We start from the raw sequence: 25,563 nt of genomic DNA, 5'->3' as shown, positions 1-25,563 counted from the left end.
ATTAATGTTTTTATGTATACAGTTACACTTCTTTCCATACTTTGGTCTTTAAATCTTTTTTTTTTTTTTTAAAGATTTTATTTATTTACTTAACAGAGACAGAGAATGCGCACACAAGTGGGAGTGGGGGGGATGCGCAGAGGGAAAGGGAGAAGCTGAGCAGGGAACCACACTCAGGGCTCAATCTCATGACCCTAGGATCATAACCTGAGCCAAAGGCAGACGCTTAACTGACTAAGCAACCCAGGCGCCCCTGGTCTTTAAATCTTCTAATGACTGCTGCAACATTACCTAAAAGTCAAGAACGCATTTCAGATCAAAATATAACTAAAATTGTTATAATGCACAAATTTTTTGAAGAATTCTGTGCAGAAGCCAGCCTTTAACATGGACAATTTCAAGATAAAAATATCATTGGTTGGTTTCACCCTAAAGAGTTTTATATTCCAGCTTTTGTTGACTGGTATTTTTCTCAAGAAGCAGGAATATTTCAGGTTTCTTTTAGTTACAGTTTAAGGGGCATGGAAATAAGCAGATGCCCACACTCCTTAGGTCTGAAAGATATCTGCAGACTTGGGGCAAATTGGACAGCTGCACTTCACTGAGTTCGATATGTTCATTTCTGCATTTGGATTTCACTTGAAGTCTCTCATGAAAATTCCATCTCAAGGCCATAGCCTCAAAGGACCACCACTGCTACGTGTTTCTAAATGTCCCTGAAATGTCCAAACTCAGCTTACCTGCTCATTAGGAAGAGTAGCTTTTAAATAAAATCATTGAATTTAGGTATAAAAGCTACTGCATTTAAAGGAAAAGTTTTAATTTATATTAGTAACAAAAGCATATCACCACTAAATCATAAATATAAATAACCAGATATCAGTCCCTGAACTACCTGGAAATCTTGAGCAGATCATACTTAGAGAACTGTGGTTATTTATATCAGATACTGCAAAGAAAGCTGATCTGTAGGACAGCTGATATAAATAGCAGTAGAAAGAGGAGCAGGGAAAGTCACATTTGTATATGTGAACAGATCAAGTAGAACTTTTGCAACCCTTACGAACTTGAAAACTACTTCCAAGATTGCATTACAACAGCATCTATTTTACCAGGGAAGTTTTACTGCAGTGAGTTTTAAGAGAAATACAAATTCTCTGGTGATCCTTGAATTGTGTTGCATTAAATATTCAAATAACCCATTACAATGAAGGATACTGAAGCTGTCTGCTAATCAGCCTTGCACCATTACTCCACGCCTGGGGAGATTTCATTACTCACCTCCCACCCCCACCCAGATCACTCTGGATTATTTGACAACCAAGCCTAAAATTCACTCACAGGCCAGGAACCTCTAGTTCTTCCCTACTGTTTAAAAGTAGCTGAGGGGCAGCCCAGGTGGCCCAGCGGTTTAGCACTGCCCAGGGTGTGATCCTGGAGACCCGGGATTGAGTCCCACATCAGGCTCCCTCCATGGAGCCTGCTTCTCCCTTTGCCTGTGTCTCTGCCTCTCTCTCTCTCTCTCTCTCTGTATGTGTGTCTGTCATGAATAAATAAATTTAAAAAATCAAAAATAAATAAATAAAAGTAGCTGAGAGTCAGTGGCTGCTATGGGCTAAATGGCAGTGCATGAGCGGGTGGGGTGGGAGAAGGATGGGGTGTGAGGGTATGGCACAGCTCTTTAATCAGATGGTATTAAGTTGACCTTAAAACTAAAACAGAAGATCATATCCTTCAGAGTTAGAGAATAATGGGGTTTGTCTGCTTCTCTAGCAACTGCCATTTTTCCCATTCTTTTCTGATATACTCTTTAAAGATTTGCTTCAGCAAATGTATCTGTTTGGGTTTTGTTTTGTTTTTCTTTTTCCTCGCATCTGTAAGTCTTCCTGAAGAGTTCTTTAATTCCTACTTCAGGTGCATGGGATAAACAAAGTTTGCTTTAATTTTGTGGCTTTATAATGTATGAAGAACATAATGACATCTTCAAAGGTATGTCTTCCTTATTCTAATGTTCCAAAGTTTTGCTACTTAATGTGAGGTTTGTGGGTCAGAAGCATTAGTATCACTTGGGAACTTGTTAGAAATCCAAATTCTCACCAACTCATCCTTTAACCTACTATAAGAGACCTGCATTTTAAGATTCCCAGGTGATTCATATGATCACATATGTATGGGAAACAATACCCTAAGAGACACTTGGACTCTTGCTTCTGCAGCTGAGAGACTTAAATCAGTATTCTTGGTTATCTATTACTATTAGAAAGGCCACAGGAAAGGAATTATTGTGTGATCTCATGTGATTTTTGAGACTTTAACCATGAGCTCCCTTTGAGAACCCATTTACTGGACAATCTTACATCCAAGTTCAAGCCAGGCAAGGTTCAACTCATTGCCAACTCAACTTGCCTGAACATCCAGACTCCCATCTCCCACCCTCAAGGAGAAGACAAGTACGTCAATGACTCCACTCAAACTCCCATCAGATTCTCTTCTCTAACTTACAGGTGACCAATGTTATGCTCACATTTTTAAGTCCTTCCAAAGAGAAAGCCCTTTGTGTAACTTCAGCTACAAGTTTCATTATATTGCAAGCCCTGAAACATGACCTCCATCATCATCAAAAATCCTGAAACAATTCCTAGGTTTCCCTTCTGAAGATGCTCAGTTCCAGCATCAATCAAGTCACAATTAGAAGAAAGGAGAAAGGATTGGACAAGGACACAAGAACTGACAGGAGTTAGCAGCTAAAATCACTGGGGTTCTACCTACAGTTCAAAGTATAAGATGGCACCAGGAGCTTGTTGAAGGTTTCAGCATACTTTTCTATCTCCTAGACTCTTTCCATTTGGATAATTGTGTTTGGGAAAGTCTTCATCTGCCCTTTGATCCTCTCTTAGAATTTCATCTCCCTTATGGGCTGGGTGAACATGGCTGTATCTCCCAACTACAAACACTGCCATAAAACTGCTGCTTATACTTGGTCTTTCACTCAGAATCTCATTTTAGCCTTTATGTCTGTAATAGTCTTCATCAACTCAGATGACCTCTGCAGACTGATTCATAGATTCTACTTAGACGACAACAGCTGCCCATGACAAATCTATCATTTGCAGAGAATTTCCAGTTACTCACTAGTTGTAGGATCAAAACAATTGATCTTGGCAGTTACTCTGAATTTCTTTGCTCTTCTCAAAATGATTCAGGCTGGGTCTCCCTTAACATCCTACTCCCATCTACTAGATCATTCATTTCTTAAGATAAGGTCCTTTTCTTTATCTAGTATTTCTAGTGCCTTGAACTGGCAAATAAAATGTACTCAAAAAATACTTCTTAACTGAAGATAACTGGAATGAAAAAACTAGGTTTGGCTCTCTACAGATGCTACTCTATCCAGGGAAGACATTGAAACTTACTGAGATGGCTATGGGAAGGCTATGGGATATCTGTAATAAAACTTTAGAAAGACTATTTCTCTGGTAAGTACTTCAGTATTTCGGTGGCCCACACCTTGATTTCAACCAGATAAGCTGTGCCTACCACCTGACCCACACAAACTATGAGATAATATATTTGTGTGGTTTTGAGCCACTACATTTGTGGTAATTTGTTACACTGTAATAGATTACTAATACAATAGATTACTAACACAATAGTTTAGGTTTATAGTGCTGTAAATATTCTTAAAATACAAGAGTTAATTTTATTTTTCTCATTTTAAAGATTTATTGTGTATGAAGCAGACTCTGAATGACATCTATTCCGGGGATCATAAAATCGTTAGTAGAAGAGCTGCTGTGAGAATTAATAGCTTCTCAGCCTTAAGTTCTCGGCTCACTGAACATACCATCTGTAGCTCTGTTGCTTTCTCTGAGAGAGAAACAAATTATTTAGGGGACTATGATTTTCTTTAAATGTTGTGTTTGTAAGAGTGGTGTCTATATTATTATTCCTAAGAATGAATAAGTTTAAAAATGAAATTTAGTAAAGCAGCAAAGACTCAGAGTTTCCGTTATGAAATCAAAGAAGTTCAGAAGCAGCACAGACTAAGCAGAGTAAAACCAACCAAAATGAGCAGTGGCAAGGCCACTCATAGAACAGGATGTGGTAAAGTTGACATTTTTTTCTCTTGTGTCTTATTTATTAGTCCCATATAACACATCACAAATGGTGGCTTCAGTCCTTCAGATGGAGTAGCTAGTGTCAGGCTTTTTTAGCAGTTACTCCATGGAATTATCTAATGGAGAACTGCTTTCTATGATTCTCGGCAATTATACACTTTTGCAGTTCTTGTATTAATCTCTAATTTCTTTTTAAAATGTTTAAATAGACTTTATTATTTTTTTAGAACACTTGTAGGTCTACAGCAATACTGAGCAGAAAGTAGAGATTTCCTATATAGGCTTTGTTCCACATATGTACAACCTCCCCACTATTAACATCACCCACCACAGTGGTACATTGGTTGCAATCGATGAAGCTATACTGACAAATCATTATCACCAGAAGTCCATAGTTTACATTAAAGTTCACTCTTGGTGTTGTACATTCAATAGGTTTTGATAAATGTATAATGCCATGTATCCACTCTTACAATAACATATAGAAGTTTCACTGTCCTAAAAATTTCTGCTCTACTTATTTGTCCTTCCCTGCCTGCAACCCCTAGTAACCACTGATCTCTTTAGTGTCTCTTTTTGTTTTCCCTTTTCCAAAATGTCATATGATTGGAATCATACAGTATGTAGCCTTTTCAGATTGGCTTCTTTCACTTAGTAATATGCACTTAACTTTCCTCCATGCCTTTTTATGGCTCAGTAGCTCATTTCTTTTTAATAGTGAATAATATTCTGGTGTCTGCAATGTACACTACATTTATCTGAGGGATATTTTGGCTACCTACTGATCGACATCTTGGTTGCCTTAATTCCTTTAAAAAAATTTTTCCCCAGGGATCCCTGGGTGGCTCAGTGGTTTAGTGCCTGCCTTTGGCCTGGGGCATGATCCTGGAGACCCAGGATCGAGTCCCACATCAGGCTCCCTGCATGGAACCTGCTTCTCTCACTGCCTGTGTCTCTGCCTCTCACTCTGTGTGCCTCTCATGAATAAATAAATAAAATCTTTAAAAAATATATTTCTTCCATCCTACCATGCAAGTTCTTAAAGTTTACCATGGAAAGTAACATAATAAATCTAATAAAAGGGCAAGAAGAAAAAAAGTGAAGGAAAATAAGATAGTCTACAAAATATGTGAATCGAAAGTCTTACCACTTTGTTTGCATACTGTTTGGGATATATTGAAAAATCTTAACAGTTGATAACCTAACATTTAATGTAACATTTTGGTCTATTTATAGTCAATTAAAGAATAAAATTATATTACACGCAAGAATTTCTGAATTCTATAATAGAAAAGCTTCCGAGAATTGAAAGCAGCCCCAGAATTCCTCTTCCAGGTGAGTGAGGCTTCAGGTGCCAGAGGCTGGTTTGAATTTGAAGGGCTTGGAGGGTCAGTGTCCTCAGTCCTCTTGCATTGATGGATTATATTTTCCCTATAAGGTAGTATTTCAAACTTTTTCCCCCAGATTGTAAATAATACATTTTATGTTCTCCATCTACCTCCTTCCTTTCTTGCATCTCATCTCTCTTATAGCCCTACTACAAGACCCATGGAATAAAAGAATACCCTCCAAAGCCTACCTACACTTTCTCTCAGGCCCCCTCAGAAAGCTGCTTTTAACTCTGATCAGTCTAGTGGCTTCCAAAAAGAAAAAAAAATGTCATCTATTATTTTCTGGAAGCCCTCTGAATCCAAAGGGAGAGACTATGTCTTAATCATCTTTGTGAGCCCTGTACAAACTGTGCCCTTTGGGGATTATATTTTTAACTCCTTACTAAGGTTCCTCAAGTCTAAAGAAGAAAAAGAGAACATGTGATCCAATTCCTCTTGAAAACATTTTAGAGGTGAAAAACTAAAAGACCAAAACAGTGATTTCCAGTTCAGACTTTGCTGAACATTAGTTTGTTTTTAAATGATCTTAAAATATAAAAAATAATCAAACCATGCTCACTTTTTTCATTTTCCTCCCCACTATTTTCCTCCTGGGATTTTCCTTCTCCTTTCTCACTGCACTTTGAGGAGAAAATGAAAAAAATGTTCTCATTGTGGCAAGGACTGGAAGCTGCTTTCCTGAAATCCATTACCTCCTCTTCCTTAGTGGTAGAGTCTCTATATTCTTGGGAGTAGCCCCTTGTACAGATAAGGAGAGGGAAGTAAACAGAGTAAAGCTTTAAAAGAGGGCTGGCTTAGCTTGGTGGGGCGCTATTTGTCCTGTTCCTCCTTCTTTGTCCTCATGCCTGAAATGTGAATTTTGGTGAGAGCTTCTTCAGCCATCTTGAACTGTGAGGCAAATGTTAAAGATAGAAACCACACACTAAAGATAGTAGCAGAACAAAAAAAAATAAACAGTTTGTATCACTGATGTTTATGAAATTACCACACTGAAGTTTGAGCGCCAACACTCAGAACTCATGTATAAGAGAGAAAAATAAATCTCTATTTAAGTTTAAAGTCACTGTTATTTGGAATAGCTATTATATGCAGCCAAGTTTATTTGATAAAAATTCTTAGATCCACTTCTAAATGACAACTGTTCTACCTTCTGTGGCCCTTCTAGGTACATTGTAATTTTCTCATGCTTTGTGTGCCAGACAAATCTGGTGGCTTTCATCGAATAGGATAACAGAGCTAGTTAGCACCAGGTAGGCTACATTTTCCCACCTGTCCCCTCATTTGGACTTGAAATTTTCATATGCCTTTTTACTTCATTATCTGTTTCTTGTAGTCCTGTAGGAATATGAATGTAGAAATAGGATTAAAACAGCCAGCAAGTTCTTCCTTCTCAGCATCACATATGCTAAGCCATACATAGGATGAGAAAGAAAAGCACTTAATCAGAAATATACTGGGACCACAGGGAGGTTTTTTGTTTTTTGTTTTTTCCCACAGGGAGGTTTTAAAAATGTTTCTAAAGGACATAAAAGGCAACCTGAACAAATAGAAACACATACCATATTCTTGGATAGGAACCTTACCATAAAGAAATTCATCTTCTCAAAGCTAATTTGTAAATGTAGTGGTACCCCAAAAGAAATAAATATTTATTTTCCAGAATGAAATACAATTCTTATAAGGTTTATATAGAAAAATAAACAAAAACATCCAGGAAAATTCTGGAAAAAAGAATGATGAATATAAAATACCATAGGCTTCAGTTATGAAACCAATATGGAACTACATGAACAGAGATGTGACCTTAAGGAAAAAATAAGCTTCAGTAATAGACTCTTTACCAGAATTGTGGTATATGATCAAAGTGGCATTTCATATTCATGGAGAAAAGATGGACTATACCGTAATTGGTAATGAGAAAACTGGATAGCCATAAAGATAAAAAGTTGGATCTCTATCTCACCTATTCACCAAATTTTTTTTAAAGATCAGACTAAATGTAATGAAACAAAATTGTAAAAGTACTAGGAAAAAAGTGTATGAGAATTCTTTTTTATAACCTTAAAGTAGAGAAAGGCTTTTCTGTTATATAAAATCTAGAAGCCACAAAAGAAAAATTGATAAATTAGGACATTTGTTAAAGAAAAACAAATAAAATCCTAAATAATTTTTTAAAACTATAAAGCCAATAAATATGAAAAATATTTACAATTCAAGTAACCCAAAAAGGACTAATCTCCTTGGTATGCATGCAGCTCCTACAAAATACTCATTTATCCAATATCTACTTAAGGAAATAAAGCAAAAATCCAGCAACCCAGTGAAACTTGGTCACAGTCTAAGAACAGTTAATATAAATTTTAAAAATATATAAATAGCTCCAAAATACATTAAATAGGTTCTTCCTGATTCATAATAAAAGAAACACAACTTCATTTTTCACTTAGGAAATTGACCAAATTCCAAGAGTGTGCTAACACACTATTGACAGAGCTATAGAGAAAGAGATCCTCTCCATATTGTTACTGGGAGTAATAATGTTAGAAATTTCATCAAAGACAATTTGGTAGTTTCTTTTGAATTTAAATACTCATGAACCCTTGGACTCTACATTTCCACTTTTGGGTTTTTTTTCCTACAAATATACTAACCAATGTGTATAAAGACAGGCATACAAGATTATTTACTGCAACATTATTTGTAATAGGAAAACATTTGACATGCTGTAACTGTACTCTGATGGAAAAGTTATTAAAAACTGGTATATCCATTAAATGAAATAATATACATCTCTAAAAAATCATGAGGGAGTTCTTAGTGTACTGACATGGAAAAATCTGTAAGGTATGTTAAGTGAAAAAAAGAACATTGTACAATACTTATAGTATATTACCATTTTGTGTGAAAAAAAAGAAGAAAAATGGGAATATACTGGGAGGTAGATGGTTTACTTTATACCTTACATACTTTTTGATGTTTGAGTCATTAAAATATATTACCTAGTCAAAAAATTAAATAATTTTTTCATAAAGTAAAGGAAAGAATATGTATACATATCACTGGGACCTTTACAAATCTAGACACCTGTGTAATTATGTCCTAGAAGATATCATATTAAAGAAGTATAAAAAATCTCAAAAATAAATTAAATAGGAAAGTTTATTTCCTTGTCTTAAAAATCTTGATGCTTCCGAATATATTTGCCAAGGCAAGAGTTGATACAGCCTCATTCCCTATTTAGCTAATTCCCATGGAGCAGAATCAGTACCTAATCAAAGGATATCCCCTTCCTCCAGGGTAGAGAGACCTGGCAATATTTATCCAGTGGGATTTCAGAATTATTATGGACCAGTGACTGTGATGTGCCTCTCATTGTCACCTTTTTTTTTAATGGAGTGTTCACTGTGGCTACCCTGTCCCTATTTCATAATTATGTATTGAGAGATTGTAATGGGAAAAGATGAGACAACTTTTCTCTTAAATTCACAAGTCTTCAGATGAGGAGAGGCTGCATCTAGAACTGACATAAATAAAAAAAAAATCCTGAACTTTGAAACTGATTCCATAAATTAATGATAATTCTGGGATGTCTGGAGGAAAGGAGATTATTAGAATTAAAGCATTTTTTGTGTAGAAGGCATTAATTGTTATCTAGAAAGTGAAGCATGGCAGACTGCATTATTGTTCCCAGTTCCCCACCTTTTCCCATAGCTATGCTATATGCCAAGTGACTGCAGAACCCACCACTAGAATCAAAGGCATATTTTTTTTTCTTCATTGATGTCAGGCTTGGCCAAGTGATTTGCTTTGGCCAGTAGAATGACAGCAGAAGTACATAAGCAGAGTGTTAAAAGGCTCTTGCCTGGTTAGGTTTTGGCACATTTACTCTGCCTTTTATCATGAGAAGACATAGCTTCTTGTCCAAGGAAGATGAAAGAAAGGTACAGTTGACTTAGATAAAATACGCAACTTAGCTGAGGGCAGTCTAGATAATCAAAATTTCAAGTGGCTCCAAATGATATATGAAGAAGAAATAAATGCTTCCTGAATGCTCCTGTGCATCAGGTAATCTATTATCCAGTATTACTATGGTAACAGCTAACAGCTAATTAATATCAATCCAGGAATCTGAAGAGTTATTGAGGGAATAATAGTTGCTAGATATTGATTCCAACTTATTTCAGGGGCAATTGTTGGGAAGTCATTGCTATTCAGTACATGTCTACAAATGTCCAAAAAGATCCAGAAAAATTGTGAAACCAGCTGACTGCTTCACAGAAAGTGATAGGGATATTCTCTGAGAGGGAGGGGGCACTGAGTACATAAATGCTATCATTAACTTTACATGTAAAAATATTTTCATTTAATATTAAGAGCAAAGTTTGGATACAATGAAATGAAAATCTTAAACAAAAATTGGAAATGACTACTTCAGAAATAGGCTGGACATTTCCTGCACTTATTATTTCCCCATAAATCTTGATCAAGACAAAAAGTGGAAATCTCCAACTCATGAGCTAAAAGTGACTCTATGTGACATGTTACTGCTCAGAACAGCTCATGGCTCATCCCTCCTGCCCCCATGGCAGGTCATACTGAGACCCTGCTGTGCAACATACAGAATGTGATCCTTCACAGTTAAATACTGATGGTCAGATCAGTCCCATTTCAAGAAAGCTTTTCCCTATATAAGGACTGAATTGTTGTAGTAGCTAACCAGCTGGTTAATATTTTAAAAAGAAACTACTTTTCCTGCATGCCATGAGTTAGTATGATCTGAATAGCTTACCTTTAATCAACATGCCACAGAACTTAAGGCCTTTATTCTGTCTTTACTCTTTGAAAAAAAAAGATTTTATTTATTTATTTGAGGGAGAAAGAGAGAGAGAGAGAGCATGAGCAGAAGAGGAGGAGCAGAGGGAGAGGGAGAAGCAGACTCCCCACTGAGCAGGGAGCTGGATGCAGGACTTGGTCCTAGGACCATGAGATTATGACCTCTCTTTTCATAGCCTATCTCTGTCTTAGCCAGGGCTGCTATGGCATCCTGACAAATTATCATAGTGTCTGTTTACATAACAGACATTTATTTCTCACAGTTTTGGAGGCTAGAAGTCCAAGATCAAGCTCCTGGCACATCTGGAGGGCCTGTTCATAGATGGCCATCTTCTCACTGTATCCTCATATGGTGGAGAGCAGAGAGCCAGAGTGAACTCTCATTGCTTTTCTCTTAAGTACACTGATTCCATTCAAGAGTGTTCCATCTGGATAGCTGATTACCTCCCAAAGGCCCCACCTTCTAATATCACCACCTTCTAATATCTCCCATACATATTTTGGGAGAAAACAGTCAGTCTATAACATTCTCTTAATTTTATTCCTCCTTAGTTTTTCTTTCCTTTAATCACAAAATAGAAATCAATGGTAAATTAAACAATATATTTTCTATTTGGCTTCAGATGCTTCTTTTTAATGAGAGAGAGAGCCACAATGAGAGGACACAGATGGATATTTTGCACAAGCACGAGCTGTTGCTTATTCATGAGTAAAATTACTCTCACCAAGTCTGTAAGTAGTGTGGTTTTCGTTCAGCACTGCCTCTCATTTCTTAGTCATGGCACTCATGCATTGTGGCCAGGGAGAACATGGGGCCATAAATCTCTCAACAGGGCAAACATTTTCTGTTTTGTCAGATGAAGTCTCCATTTCTCACTTTAAATTCACTTGGCGCGTGCATGTGCGTGTGTGTGCGTGTGTGTGTGTTTGTGTGTGTTTGTGTAATTCTAGAGTCAGAATATCTCCTTAAGGCAAAATGAACAATTTTCCAAGGCACTGGATAATTAAAAAAGGGTTTCCAGGGAAGACCTGTAAGCACTGTGATGCCATTTTGTATTCTAGGAAGCCTATACAAAGAATAGACTATCCCACAGGTCATGAGGGCAATTCCCAGTTACCTTTCAATTTGATCCCCTAAATTACAAAAGTAAATCTTTGAATAAAAGTGGCCAAAGGAATAAGAAGAAGAGGTAATCTTTCCTCACTTTAAAAATAATAAGTGACAAAGCATGAGTTCTGAGGCATCTATTTAGCACATGTAAATATACTTATATTTTCTTTATAGGAATTAGTTTCATTTTCCCTTCTTGCTTTTAATGACAAAAACATTTACTACCAAATTTTCCTAGCTTTCTTGTATCATATTTGCTTAGTGATATGCAGCTATTTTATATGCTTAAATAAAAATCAGTAATTCCAAGTCTCTCTAAAATAATTAAATGGCAACCAGGGAGAAAATATCTATATAAAATATATAAACATGTATAGATAAAAAGGCTTGCAAATAAGCCAGAGTTTCTAAATAAGAAATCATGTCAAAAGAAACCCAATTAGTTAAAAATCATATTATAACATTAGCAGACAAAGGAAGTGCAGAAGATGTAATAGACCTTAATTTTAGCATAGTCACTTATGAACTCTCCTTTGAAAAATGAATTCAAATTAGCTGGGATAGGAGAGTTCTCATCTGCACTAAAATAGCATGAAGGGTTGTAAAGGGAAGGTAATGATGAATGGCAATGTATTGAATCACAGATTTTTTTTTTTTTGCAAACGTGGTTCCAAAATCTAATGTATTCAAGTACTTAAAATACTGAACTATTCATACAATCACCTGAGATGAAGGAGAGGAAGGAAGGAAGAAAGGGAGAGAGGAAAGGAGGGAGGGAGGGAGGAAAGCAGCCAAGTTTTACATGTTTCCTACACACTTTTGCAGTTTGAGCACTGCTTCAACAGCAAGCCCTAAAAGCCTGTGGGACTCATGGTCTACAACACATCTGAGGGCAAAGCACAATATATTAGACATATACCAATTTTCTTCCCGTCATTCTCATTATTGCTATATATAAAGTAACAGGACTATCAAGATTAATTACAGAGTAAAGAAAATTAACAAGAAAATTAAATACTGATTACCATTAGTAATGGTTAACAGGTACTCAACTCTCACTATATTCTAGGTGCTAAGATTTAAACTGATCATTTTACCTAAACCTGAAATCAATTTTAAGAGTTAAATACCATTATTATTCCCATTCTACAGATGAAGAAATTCAGTTTCTTTCCTTGTAAGACAGCCAGCCAGTAAATTGCAAAGCTAGTAGAACTGAAACAATGTCTTCTAAAACCAACTGGAGAGTATTATGCTGAGTGAAGTAAGTCAGTCGGAGTAGGACAATCATCATATGGATTCACTCATATGGGGAATATAAGAAATAGTGAAAGGGATTATAAGGGAAAGGAGGGAAAATGAGTGGGAATAATTAGAGAGGGTGACAAAACATGACCTAACCCTGGAAAATGAACAAAGGGTAGTGAAAAGGGAGGCGGGCAGGGGGATGGGGTAACTGGGTGACGGGCACTAAGGAGCGCACTCAATGGGATGAGCACTTGGTGTTAAACTATATGTTGGCAAATCGAACTTCAATAAAAAAATCATAAAAAGTGCTCCTTTCATTATATCACTTTGCTATTATTATTGTTATTTGTTGTTAAAATTATTATCATGCTTACTTTCATGGAGTTATCAGATAGGGGAACAAAAATACAAACACATTAAAATGTAAACAATATGGTTGAATAATAGCTCTTCAAGATAATAATCTGAGATATGCTGAACAACAATTCATATAATCACCGACACATATAGAGTCCTTACTCTGATTTAGTCATCATGCCAATTCACTTTTATGTGAAGCATCTCTAGACTTCACAATCATGAGGTTGACAGAAATGAAGACAGAGACTTTGAGGGTTTAAGGAACTTTTCTGAGGTGGTTGTGGTAGAATCAGGATCCAAACCTAGGAATTCTGATTTGAAAGATTTTGTGCTTACCCATCCCCAGATGGGGATTTTCATAACTGGATGCACAATAAATTGCAGGTCTTGATTGCCTCTCAACTTCAGAAAAGGGAAAATAACTCCTGCCTGGGAGTGTCAAGGAAGGTTCTTATGCAAATAGGAGAAAGGATCTTTGAAAAAGTAGTTGAACTGACAGAAGGAGAACAACAACAAAAAGTGTATCCCTGGTGGGTGAAAAGTGAGCACAGTTCAGAGATGAGAAAGCACAAGACCAGGTTGAGGGAAAGTGCAAGAACCAGTGAAAGAGGAGCCAAGGATCAGAAAAGATGAGCAGTTGTAGAAAACCAAGGTATTAGTTTTCTATTGCTGCTGCAACAAAATATGTTGCATTAAAGGAGCACAGATCTAGTAATTCATGGTTCTAGAAATTGGAAGTCCAAAATTACTCTCGCTGGGCTAAAGTCAAGGTGTCAGCAGGGTTGGTTCCTTCTGGAGGCCATGAGGGGAGAATTTGTTTCCTTTCCTTTCTCAGCTACTAGATGTTGCATGCATTGGCTCAGGACTCCTTCCTGCCATCATTCCAATCTCTTGCTTCTATCTTCACATTCTATCTGATCATCTTGTCTCTCTTACAAATACCATTGTGATTACATGGACTCACCTTGATAGCCAGGATAATGTCCATCACATGATCCTTAATTTAAGTACTTCTGCAAAGTTCTTTTGCCATATTCTAAGATACCTTATTTCCAAATTCTGGCTATTAGGACATGGACATCTTTTGGGAGACATTTTCACCCCATCACAAGACAACATAGACAAGTACACACAAACTGATAGTGGACCTCCCTCCTTGCCAAACTGGAGATTAGCAAAAACAAGGAAATAGCATAATGAAGGTAATATTTTAGGTTAAGTAATCTGACAATTTAAGATGATTCATATGGGGGTGCCTGGGTGGTTCAGTTGGTTGGACATCTGACTCTTGGTTTCAGCTCAGGTAATAATCTCAGGGTAGTGGGATCGAGCCCCAAGTTGGATTCTGTGTCAGCATGGAATCTGCTTGGGAATATCTCCCTTTCTGCCATTCTTCCTGCTCGTGCACTCTCTCTTTCTCTCTCAAAAAATAAATCTAAAAAAAAAAAAAAAACCCAATTCATCCATAGTGGTGGTTCTCAGTAATTAGAGTGTATGAAAATCAAAATCAAATTTTGAGTTTATCATAAAATAGAGATTCCTGGGCCCTTTCATAATTAGAGTTCCCATTCATCAGGTCTATAGTGAAGTCCAGAAATCTTCCTTTTTTTGAAACCCAGCCTCCCAAATGATTCTTTTTTCTTTCTCCCAAATGATTCTTATGCGAGTGATCTAAGACCATGCTTTAAGAAATGCTAGTCTATGACACTTAAATACCTTTGTAAACACACACTCACTTCTCCACAGCTTCATTCAGAGAATCAGATCCAGATTAAAAAACAAAAAGACCATGAAAATCAAATGCACACTTTAAACCTATTTATAAACTTATTTGTTTGTGGGACTTATCAAAAACCTAAAGTAATAGCCATATAACAAAAAGTCATTATTTTAAGTTTATAGGGAAAATAGGTAGCTGTTTTAGATAAAAGAGAAGACATCTGATAATTCTTGTGCATCTCTCTTATTGAATATCTACTATGGGCCAGGCACGGTTCTCAGCACTATATAGTAATCAATTCATTTAACTCTCACTCCATGGTTGTTATTATTATAAGCTCTGTTTTGCAGATGAGAAAACTAAGGTTTAGAGGATTAAACAGCTTGTCCAATATCACAGCAGAAAATGACTGAACTGATATTTGGTCCCTGTATATCTGGGTTCTAAATTTATACACTTCCTACTTCGCTGCTTTATCCTCTGCAGGATGCTAACCAACAGGATAGAAACCACTATACTCTATACTCATAAATTCAAATATAAAGTCTATAATTGGGGGATCTCTGGGTGGCTCAGCGGTTTAGCGCCTGCCTTCGGCCCAGGGTGTGATCCTGGAGTCCCGGGATCGAGTCCCACATCAGCGTCCCTGCATGGAGCCTGCTTCTCCCTCTGCCTGTGTCTCTCCCTCTGTGTGTGTGTGTGTGATGAATAAATAAATAAAATCTTTAAAAAAATCTATAATCATTTAATAGATATACCTGATTCTAAGAAGAAGAAATAAGAATGGAGAGAGGGAGAACAATGAACTAAGAATCAGTGGTTGGGATTTTATCCTGGCTCTAGGCCCACTATCTCTGGAACCTTGAACACAGCCCTTCATCTTCATGGTCTACTACATTTTTCTGATCGGAAAATAAAAGGGCCAGACAAAATAATCTCTAAGATCCTCACTGTTTTATACTTCCAGGAGTTTTATGTTATAGCAATTAATGAAGCACATCAAACATCACAAATCACTCCACATTGATTTGATCATGCTTTCCTGAAAAAGGACTTCTTTATATCACCAGAAAGTTCTTTGGCTGAAAAATGGCTAAATAAGAAAGAAATTGAAGGAAATTACATGCTTATAGCTTGCCTAAATCTGTGGGAATAAAGGGAAAAGAAAAAATCCTTTACCACTTATTCCAAGGGTACAGCAACACAACTAACATGATGTAACTGAGTCAAGGAGGAAGCAAAAAAATTTCTCAGAATAGGCAAGAATTTGATAGATTCAGAAACTTAGGTGAATGCACAGAAGTCCTTCCTTAGGAGCCTTTGTCATCTCTCATTTTAGATAAAATGTGAAAAAGCATTCATTCCACGGCAGATTAAAAGCAGCAAACCTACCAGAAGGTTAAGTGAGCTGTGCACTCACTTTTATAGCAGTAAAAAGCAATTGATAGGATACTGAAACTATAAAAAGCTGACACAGTGACTAAAAAGTACAGGTTCTGAAGCTTCTTAGTATGGGACAAAGGACACTTCAGAGGCCAAATGGAGGAATGATAGTGAGCACTGCCTCGGGTACCAGACAAATAGATGGCTTTGGATCATGTCTCTAACATTGACTCAACATTTACTGAGTCACCACCAGATTTTAGTTATGTATCAGGCATAGGAAGGATGGGAATTAAGAGGACTTTGAGATTCTTGCCACATCCTTCAGTGGTCTGGGACAATGAATGATAGATCCTGGCTATATGCCTTAAAGCCAGGAAGGCCTAAGTCAAGGGTGTCTATCCTTGAGGAAGTACCTTGAGAGAGGCCTAGGGAACTGCTGCCAGCACTAGAGGATTCTGGAGATGATAATGGCAGAGTAACACTGTTCTGTCCAATCTCTGAGGAATTGCTCAAGGAAGCAAAGAAGTCATCAGCTACACTAGAGAGGAACCTATGAGAACTACCCTTAAAGGGCCCATGGGGACACCACTGCCAAGAAAAAATGCCACCTTCAGAGAAGGACCTCTAAGCAGGATGCCACAAAGTTATAACACTAAAAAAAGTGAGTATGGGTTTGGAGTCACATAGACCTGGCTTTGAATCCTGACTTGGTTTGGGCATTCAATACCCAGATTTTTTATCAGGAAAATATCTGCCTCATCTCACTGGCGTGAGAATTGAATGAAATATTGCTGGTATATAGCTGGAATTCGTTACTTAAATTTTTTCATTCTTTTTTTTTTTTCTTACTTAAGAAGTTTTAGTATGTACGCAGAAGAACCTACAAGAGGAGGGGCTTTGGAGCAGGGTTATTTTTGGAAGCAAAATAAGGTGGACTAGAACAGCAAGGGATGCCTAATGTCTAGAGAGGTCTCTACCTCTGTCTTCTACCTCAATGTCCTTCATCTTTGGGGAGAGAAGAGAGTATTAGCCTTCTCCAAGGGAAGAAAGAATAACACTTCCCATTAGAAAACCTAGCATAGTAGAGGTCTAAAAATCTGCGTGGAGTTCAGATACCTGCTGGTACAGGGCAAGATTGCAATTTTTCCACCTAGATTGCATGTTTTAAGGGAGTACAATTATGTCTTGTTCATCTTTGCATGCCCCACAGACCCAACCAAATAGTAGATGCTCAATAGTTTTTGAATGAATGAATGAATGAATGAATAAATAAATAAATAAATGAATACATTTTCCCCTGATTCCAGTAGTATCTCTTTTTTTTCAACTAACTGCATTTTACATCCATGTTTGAATTATTTCTTAGAAGCTATTTTTAGAAAACAAAACTAGAATATTTTTACATCTCAATACAAAAAGAGCAACTGATGAGAAACACTACCAATTATAAAAGCAGGCCTAAAAATGGGACTTATATTGGGGAGTGGGAAAAACTGTCATGTTTTTGTCCTTTCTTGTCTGGGTACCCCCCCAAATATATGAAAGGATTTCAAATAAGACCGTAAGAAGAAGCAGAAGGGAACAATCTCAAGACCTGGCTTAGCTCCCAAATCTTCAAGTGAAAAGCAAGATAAAGATAAGGCAGCTGCTGCTGAATGCCACCAACTGCTGATGGAAAAGTGGCAAGCAGAGTAGGCAGACCAGCAAAGGATGAGGCCCACGTTCACAACATAACTATTCAAGCTCTCTTAGATATCAGTTCAGAGGAGCTCTTTTATAAGATCATGGTTATCAAAAGGAATCTAGAAAAAAAAAAGTAAATGCTGGCTGCCAGGGCAACCTCAGTTTCTCAGGAAAGCTACTCAAGGGAAATTTTTAGCAATGTAAAGCAAGGAAGAGAGGGCTCTTCATTGCTCTTAGCCAAAGCAAATCAGTAAAAACATATAGGTACTTTATACTTTTTGTGTGCTTGGGGGTGAATGTAAGGTTTGGAAGGGGTGCACATGTGGAACATAGAGATTTATGGGAAGTGATTGGTAGTGTGATATTTGCAAGAAAGAGAGTCACGAGAGGTTATGCTAGGGAACATTCCAAGGCAGGACTCTAGCTACTGTTTTTAATACTGAACTATAAAAGCTAAGTGAATATCTACTAAACAAATGGTCTTCAAAAAATTTCTCAAACACCTCCTTAGTGCTAGGAGGATTTTTTCATGTTTTTAGAGAAACTCATTTGTAAATGCATAAACAAAAGTATTCAGTACTCAGTTTTTATTTCTGTGGTTTAAATGTACATTAAAATATCTAGCGGCAGCCTCATGGAGATGGAGTCTAAGTTAAGGACTCAGGTGATGCTGTCATCACTCTTTAAGTATGTGGCCAACGCTAAGAAAAAGCCCAAAGCCTTAAAGATTGTGCCAAAAAGAACTGTTCCTATACTAACATTTCACATGTGCTGTTTTCTAAAAGTATATGTCATCCAAGAATGATATCCCAGTGAAGACATTATTTGGTAACTCCTGGTGAGTTCAAAGTGGTCAACCATTCCTCTTAAGCAAATCATTACAGCACTGGTGAAAGAACACTAGGTGTTAGGCATCCAAATTGTCTAGATTGCTTAAACTGGGTAAGCAGCACTCTTTTTTTGTGATACAGTTTATGAAGCTCACCAAGTTATGCCAGTGAGACCCCACAACACTGGGATCATTACTCATGTTTTGTCAATGATCAGAAAAATGCTCACAAATACAATATCTTCAAGAATCATCATTTGCCCCCATTAAAATGCAAACTCCATAGGAGGTCTATTTTGTTTATAGCTATTTTCCCACTCCCTAGAATACTCTTAGGCTTATAGTAGCTGTTTAATAAACACTGTGTTGATGAAATGCATAAATGAATTTAAATTGCTGCTTTGAGATGGCACTGGGGAAACAGTGGCTAAAGTAGAATAAGAGGTTTATGTTTTATATATAAGCATCCCTGCAATTTCACAGATATCTACAGAACTTTACATCCAAACTCAACTGAATACACATTCTTCTCAAGTGCACATGGAACTTTCTCCAGAATAGACCACATACTGGGTCACAAATCGGGTCTGAACCAATACCAAAAGATTGGGATCGTCCCCTGCATATTCTCAGACCATAATGCCTTGAAATTAGAACTAAATCACAACAAGAAGTTTGGAAGGACCTCAAACACGTGGAGGTTAAGGACCATCCTGCTAAAAGATGAAAGGGTCAACCAGGAAATTAAGGAAGAATTAAAAAGATTCATGGAAACTAATGAGAATGAAGATACAACCGTTCAAAATCTTTGGGATGCAGCAAAAGCAGTCCTGAGGGGGAAATACATCGCAATACAAGCATCCATTCAAAAACTGGAAAGAACTCAAATACAAAAGCTAACCTTACACATAAAGGAGCTAAGGAAAAAACAGCAAATAGACCCGACACCCAGCAGAAGAAGAGAGTTAATTAAAATTCGAGCAGAACTCAACGAAATTGAGACCAGAAGAACTGTGGAACAGATCAACAGAACCAGGAGTTGGTTCTTTGAAAGAATTAATATGATAGATAAACCATTAGCCAACCTTATTAAAAAGAAGAGAGAGAAGACTCAAATTAATAAAATCATGAATGAGAAAGGAGAGATCACTACCAACACCAAGGAAATACAAACGATTTTAAAAACATATTATGAACAGCTCTACGCCAATAAATTAGGCAATCTAGAAGAAATGGACGCATTCCTGGAGAGCCACAAACTACCAAAACTGGAACAGGAAGAAATAGACAACCTGAACAGGCCAATAACCAGGGAGGAAATTGAAGCAGTCATCAAAAACCTCCCAAGACACAAGAGTCCAGGGCCAGATGGCTTCCCAGGGGAATTCTATCAAACGTTTAAAGAAGAAATCATACCTATTCTACTAAAGCTGTTTGGAAAGATAGAAAGAGATGGAGTACTTCCAAATTCATTCTATGAGGCCAGCATCACCTTAAATCCAAAACCAGACGAAGACCCCACCAAAAAGGAGAATTACAGACCAATATCCCTGATGAACATGGATGCAAAAATTCTCAACAAGATACTAGCCAATAGGATCCAACAACACATTAAGAAAATTATTCAAAAAAAGAAAATTATTCACCATGACCAAGTAGGATTTATCCCCGGGACACAAGGCTGGTTCAACACTCGTAAAACAATCAATGTGATTCATCATATCAGCAAGAGAAAAACCAAGAACCATATGATCCTCTCATTAGATGCAGAGAAAGCATTTGACAAAATACAGCATCCATTCCTGATCAAAACTCTTCAGAGTGTAGGGATAGAGGGAACTTTCCTCAACATCTTAAAAGCCATCTACGAAAAGCCCACAGCAAATATCATTCTCAATGGGGAAGCACTGGGAGCCTTTCCCCTAAGATCAGGAACAAGACAGGGATGTCCACTCTCACCACTGCTATTCAACATAGTACTGGAAGTCCCAGCCTCAGCAATCAGACAACAAAAAGACATTAAAGGCATTCAAATTGGCAAAGAAGAAGTCAAACTCTCCCTCTTCGCCGATGACATGATACTCTACATAGAAAACCCAAAAGCCTCCACCCCAAGATTGCTAGAACTCATACAGCAATTTGGTAGCGTGGCAGGATACAAAATCAATGCCCAGAAGTCAATGGCATTCCTATACACTAACAATGAGACTGAAGAAAGAGAAATTAAGGAGTCAATCCCATTTACAATTGCACCCAAAAGCATAAGATACCTAGGAATAAACCTAACCAAAGAGGTAAAGGATCTATACCCTAAAAACTATAGAACACTTCTGAAAGAAATTGGGGAAGACACAAAGAGATGGAAAAATGTTCCATGCTCCTGGATTGGCAGAATTAATATTGTGAAAATGTCAATGTTACCCAGGGCAATTTACACGTTTAATGCAATCCCTATCAAAATACCATGGACTTTCTTCAGAGACTTAGAACAAATTATTTTAAGATTTGTGTGGAATCAGAAAAGACCCCGAATAGCCAGGGGAATTTTAAAAAAGAAAACCATATCTGGGGGCATCACAATGCCAGATTTCAGGTTGTACTACAAAGGATGTGGTCATCAAGACAGTGTGGTACTGGCACAAAAACAGACACATAGATCAATGGAACAGAATAGAGAACCCAGAAGTGGACCCTGAACTTTCTGGTCAACTAATATTCGATAAAGGAGGAAAGACTATCCATTGGAAGAAAGACAGTCTCTTCAATAAATGGTGCTGGGAAAATTGGACATCCACATGCAGAAGAATGAAACTAGACCACTCTCTTGCACCATACACAAAGATAAACTCAAAATGGATGAAAGATCTAAATGTGAGACAAGATTCCATCAAAATCCTAGAGGAGAACACAGGCAACACCCTTTTTGAACTTGGCCACAGTAACTTCTTGCAAGATACATCCATGAAGGCGAAAGAAACAAAAGCAAAAATGAACTATTGGGACTTCATCAAGATAAGAAGCTTTTGCACAGCAAAGGATACAGTCAACAAAACTAAAAGACAACCTACAGAATGGGAGAAGATATTTGCAAATGACATATCAGATAAATGTTTCCAGGATGTATAAAGAACTTATTAAACTCAACACCAAAGAAACAAACAATCCAATCATGAAATGAGCAAAAGACATGAAGAGAAATCTCACAGAGGAAGACATAGACATGGCCAACGTGCACATGAGAAAATGCTCTGCATCACTTGCCATCAGGGAAATACAAATCAAAACCACAATGAGATACCACCTCACACCAGTGAGAATGGGGAAAATTAACAAGGCAGGAAGCCACAAATGTTGGACAGGATGCGGAGAAAAGGGAACCCTTGTACACTGTTGTTGGGAATGTGAACTGGTGCAGCCACTCTGGAAAACTGTGTGGAGGTTCCTCAAAGAGTTAAAAATAGACATGCCCTACGACCCAGCAATTGCGCTGTTGGGGATTTACCCCAAAGTTTCAGATGCAATGAAACACCGAGACACCTGCACCCCGATGTTTATAGCAGCAATGTCCACAATAGCCAAACTGTGGAAGGAGCCTCGGTGTCCATCGAAAGATGAATGGATAAAGAAGATGTGGTTTCTGTATACAATGGAATATTACTCAGCCATTAGAAACGACAAATACCCACCGTTTGCTTCAAGGTGGATGGAACTGGAGGGTATTATGCGGAGTGAAGTAAGTCAATCGGAGAAGGACAAACAGTGTATGTTCTCATTCATTTGGGGAATATAAATAATAGTGAAAGGGAATATAAATGGAAGGGAAAAGAAATGTGTGGGAAATATCAGAAAGAGAGACAGAACATAAAGACTCCTAACTTGAGAAACGAACTAGGGGTGGTGGAAGGGGATGAGAGTGGGGGATGGGGGTGAATGGGTGACGGGCACTGAGGGGGACACTTGACGGGATGAGCACTGGGTGTTATTCTGTATGTGGTAAATTGACTAACAATAAAAATTAATTTATTAAAAAAATAAGCATCCCTGCAAACTCTTCTCTAAAGTTTGCTTTGAATAAGATACAGTTTTCTCTTACCTCACCAAAGTTGAACATGTCTCTAAAATAACATTTTTAGGAGACCTAAAAATGACAAGGTGTGTGTCTGACATCCACTCAGCAGACAGTAATTGAACACCTTCTATATAATGAATATTATGACAGCATAATATCAGCAAATCAAACAGATGTGGTCTTATTTATGTCATAAAAATGTGAAAATAAATTTCATCTTGTGGCTATAGACCCAGCCTTTACCAAATGTGGTGCCCAGAATTGATTTGCAAAAAATAAAGCTTCTAATGAAATTAACAATTAAATTAATGTTAATTTAATTAACAATTAAAGCTTCTAATGAGATTAACAATTAATTAATATTAATTAATTAACTAAAGACCATGGAGAAGCCTCTAAAGCAGGGTTTCACCTGTTGCTTTTGCTATTGCAAAAAGCCAAATGAATATTCAATTAAGAAAAAAAAAACAAACTCTGTAACAAAAAAGAGAAACATTTTAAATATCTTTTTGATGCTAAGAATAGTTTTTATACTATTATGATAGTTCATTCATAAGTAATAAATGAATAAAAACATAGGACTGCACACACATACCATATCTTATACAGCCAATCAATTTCCTTTATAAAACAGTTACCTTGTGAGATTACACATTTATTTTCATGAGCAGTCTTTTAAATATTTCAAAACTACTTTTTAATTTCCTTTGGAACTGTGTCCCATTCTTTTAAATATACTCAAAGAATGAATTTTATTTTAGGAGAGTGTAAAAGGACATTTGGAGTCCCTTATGATAACAATACAAATAATCAAGGTGGGCAATGACATTTGGGTTAAGAACAAGATGCAACTGTAACATATTAGAAATTTTTTTATGTGTTTCATAACTTGGTTATAAAGGCAAATCCAAAGAAAAGCTCTGAAATAATTCTGAATAATAGTAATATCATTTGAGTAATTAGAAAATTTATTATGGTAACTATTGTTAAGGTCAACTCTATTATGATATTGAAATGTATGTATTTTTTAAAAATTTTTTTATTTATTTATGATAGTGAGAGAGAGAGAGAGAGAGAGACAGAGACAGAGACACAAGCAGGCTCCATGCACCGGGAGCCCGACGTGGGATTCGATCCTGGGTTTCCAGGATCGCGCCCTGGGCCAAAGGCAGGCGCCAAACCACTGCGCCACCCAGGGATCCCCGAAATGTATGTATTTTTAAATCTCAATATCTTATCGTTTAAAGATGCATTCTTAAAAGAATATTATATTATTTTTTGCCCTAAAGAAATCAGACATAAGGCATGGCTGCAAACCTTTCAAAATTACATATTTAGAAGTGAAACATAATTTTAATAATAGAGATAAAACAATCTATAAATTAATACAATGTATTAAATGTATTATTTTTTTAGATTTTATTTATTTATTCATGAAAGACACAGAGAGAGAGAGAGGCAGAGACATAGGCAGAGGGAGAAGCAGGCTCCATGCAGGGAGCCCGACATGGGACTCGATCCCAGGTCTCCAGGATCAGACCCTGGGCTGAAGGCAAGTGCTAAACACCCAGGGATCCCCTGTATTAAATGTATTAAAATTTAAAATATTTAGGAACTATGTCCCCTAGAGGGTCTATAGAAAACAGAGAATTGACCCGTGTTCTATCTGATCTAGTTCTTTAAATTCAACTTAGAATTCTGCCTCCCTCACAACCAATTCTTTACATCACTTCCTTTAATTTTTAGGTCTTTCTTACAAATAGACATATGTAGTTTGCTATTTGTTTGTTTATGTCAAACCCCTGATAATAAGACTTCTTGATGTTTAAATATCATTTAAGAATTTTTTAGAATAGAGGTTTCATTTATTAGGTGACATTCATAAAATTATTGTTTTAAGTTATTAAAATATGCTAATGTACTTTCTTTAAATATGTGTATTATGTTATAAAAATGTTTGCATTAAGTAAAAGAACAGGAAAGATATGTAAAGTTTAAGATAGGAACACTATGATACACATAATGTTTCTGGATGTGGACTCTAATGTTACAAGACAAATGTTCTCACTGTATTTCATCCTTAAACTGTACAAGAGTTCTTATTAACTTAAAATAGGTGCTCAATTACAATCTCAAATATATTTTCATGATTTTACATGTAACAATATAAAAGTAATTATACCACAAATACCAATTGTGAACTTCTGAATTTGATATATGCTACAGTTATGATAGTTCATTCATAAGTAATAAATGAATAAAAACATATGACTGCACACACATACCATATCTTATACAGCCAATCAATTGATTGGCTACAATCAATATATGCTACAGAGGAAAAGTATTTTTAGATACAAGATTTCCCAAGACTTGAAAAATTTCCATACTATGAGGGTATTCAGACAGATACTGTGAAAGAATTATTCTTTTTAAGAACTCAGTATGAGATATCACTAGAATTTCATACTATTGGATTATCTAATTGTCATTAAAATATGATTGCATAAAGCCAAATATTATTTTAAAAATATTTCATAAATGTCATCTTATAATTGATTTCCCTTTTTTTAATTTGGGTGTGTCTATATTTCAAAGTAAGCAGTTCCACAGGATGAATAAGTACTAGAGATCTAATGTACAGTATGGTGCCTAAAATTAACAACACAGCATTGTATACTGGAAATTTGTAGGTGTTGTCACTACACACACAGAAAAGGTAACTATGTGAGGAGATGGATATATTAATTATCTTGATTATAGTATTCATTTCACTGTGATATATGTATATCAAAACATCATGTTATACATCTTA

At 36.6% G+C, this 25,563-nt stretch overlaps 1 protein-coding gene across 2 annotated transcripts in view; it reads right to left on the bottom strand.

The window, feature by feature from the left end:
* Positions 1-25,563, bottom strand: part of KCNQ5 (potassium voltage-gated channel subfamily Q member 5) — a 504,327-nt gene that overhangs the window by 394,056 nt on the left and 84,708 nt on the right. The window lies entirely within an intron of this gene.

This window comes from Nyctereutes procyonoides, unplaced genomic scaffold (assembly GCF_905146905.1).
Source record: "Nyctereutes procyonoides isolate TBG_1078 unplaced genomic scaffold, NYPRO_anot_genome, whole genome shotgun sequence".
NCBI classification, from domain to species: domain Eukaryota; kingdom Metazoa; phylum Chordata; class Mammalia; order Carnivora; family Canidae; genus Nyctereutes; species Nyctereutes procyonoides.
This window is presented reverse-complemented; position numbering and strand designations above follow the sequence as displayed.